The sequence below is a fragment of the Gossypium hirsutum genome, chromosome A03 (genome assembly GCF_007990345.1).
Source record: "Gossypium hirsutum isolate 1008001.06 chromosome A03, Gossypium_hirsutum_v2.1, whole genome shotgun sequence".
Lineage (NCBI taxonomy): Eukaryota > Viridiplantae > Streptophyta > Magnoliopsida > Malvales > Malvaceae > Gossypium > Gossypium hirsutum.
The window spans coordinates 76,725,968-76,727,888 of NC_053426.1; the positions used below are offsets into that span (position 1 = coordinate 76,725,968).

Below are 1,921 nucleotides of genomic sequence, written 5' to 3' on the forward strand. Positions count from 1 at the left end.
GTGAATGAATAGAGCCATTCTTGCTAGAGTATCCTTTTGACTAAGAGATCGAGAGAACTTTGTGAAGAAGGAGAAGAGAAGTACATAACATGGCTAAGGACGAGAATGATCCCTAGTTTGAATGATCTATTAAATCCAAATGGTCAAGATATTGATCTTCCTATTCATCGTGTGATAGATGACCAAGACAGGCCAATTCAAAAGCATGTTGTTCCAGTTTTGGATGATTTGAATTCAGGGATAGTCAGGCCACACATACAAGTTCAAGAATTTGAATTGAAACCAGTTATGTTTCAAATGCTGCAAGCTATTGGACAGTTCAGTGGGTCACCAAATGAGGATCCAATACTGCACTTAAGACTTTTTCTAGAAGTTTATGACTCATCTAGACAATAAGGTGTTCCTAAAGACGCCTTGCAGCTTAAATTGTTTCTATATTCCCTGAGAGATTGAGCAAGAGTGTGGCTAAATGCTTTGCCGTCAGGGACAGTGGCATCATGGAATGACCTTTGTCAGAGGTTTTCGTTATGGTATAATTCACCAAATGTGAATGCCAAGCTTAGAAATGACATCACGTCTTTTCAAAAATAAAAGGATGAAACACTGTACGAAGCTTGGGAAAGATTTAAAGAATTATTGCGAAAATGTCTGATGTATGGGTTTCAGCATTGGACTTAGATGGAGATGTTTTATAATGGGTTGAATAAAAATACAAGGATGGTAGTTGATGCTTCTACCAATGGTACCTTGTTGGATAAATCTTATAATGAAGGTTATGAGATTTCTAAACAGATTGCCAACAATGATTATCAATATCCTACCACATGAGTTAGGATTGGCAGGAGAACTATTGGCATCGTGGAACTTGATACAATCACTTCATTGACTACCCAGGTATCACCTTTAACTAATATGATCAAAACAATAAAGAGCCAACTGTAGTTCAGGAGATAAAATTAGTCGAACTATTGTGTGTTTATTGTGGCGAAGACCATGTGTACCTAAGAAAGGAGGTGTCAAGTAATCAACAATGATAATAATGAGTTTATTCCAACTTGTACTTTCATAGGATGGAGAGTATGCATGGATTATCGCAAGCTCAATAAGGCAACTCGAAAATATCATTTCCCCTTACCATTTATTGACCAAATGTTGGATAGATTAGCTAGGAAAGCCTTCTACTATTTCTTGGATGGTTATCATGGTATAATCAGATTGCTATAGATCCTACCAACCAATAGAAGACAACTATCACTTGTTTATATGGTAATTTTTCATTTCAACGAATGCCATTCGGGTTATGTAATGTCCCGACAACCAGTGTTGTATGATGGGAATATTCTCTAATATGGTGGAAAATTTCCTTGAAGTCTTCATGGATGATTTCTCTGTCATTGGGAATAATTTTGAGGGTTGTTTGGCAAATATGGAATTGGTTTTCTGCCACTATGAAGAAACAAATCTTGTTTTGAATTGGGAAATGCCACTTCATGGTTCATAAAGGTATTGTGCTAGAGCATAAGATATCATGGTAATGGATTGAAGTTGGCAAAGCAAAAATTGAGTTAATATAAAAATTTCCACCTCCGACCAAAGTCAAGGGTATTAGATGTTTTCTAGGCAATGCGGGATTTTGTACAAGATTCATGAAGGATTTCTCGAAGTTATCTAAACCTTTATGCACCTTGTTGGAGCAAAATAGACCTTTCAATTATGATGAACCTTGTTTGATTACTTTTGAGGAATTAAACAAAAGATTGGTAGCGACACTGATTGTAATAGTGTCAGAATGGACACTACCCTTCGAACTCATGTTTGACACCAACGATTATGCCATGGGAGTAGTGTAAGCTAAACGACAAGGTATTTCATGTAGTCTATTATGTGAGAAGGACCCTGATAGATGCGCAACTAAACTACA

At 36.6% G+C, this 1,921-nt stretch overlaps 1 non-coding gene across 1 annotated transcript; it reads right to left on the minus strand.

Moving 5' to 3' along the window:
* Nucleotides 1-555: 555 nt before the first annotated feature.
* Nucleotides 556-662, minus strand: LOC121225296 (small nucleolar RNA R71). The gene has a single exon (XR_005923169.1). It is a non-coding gene; the product is annotated as a small nucleolar RNA R71 (small nucleolar RNA).
* Nucleotides 663-1,921: the final 1,259 nt, after the last annotated feature.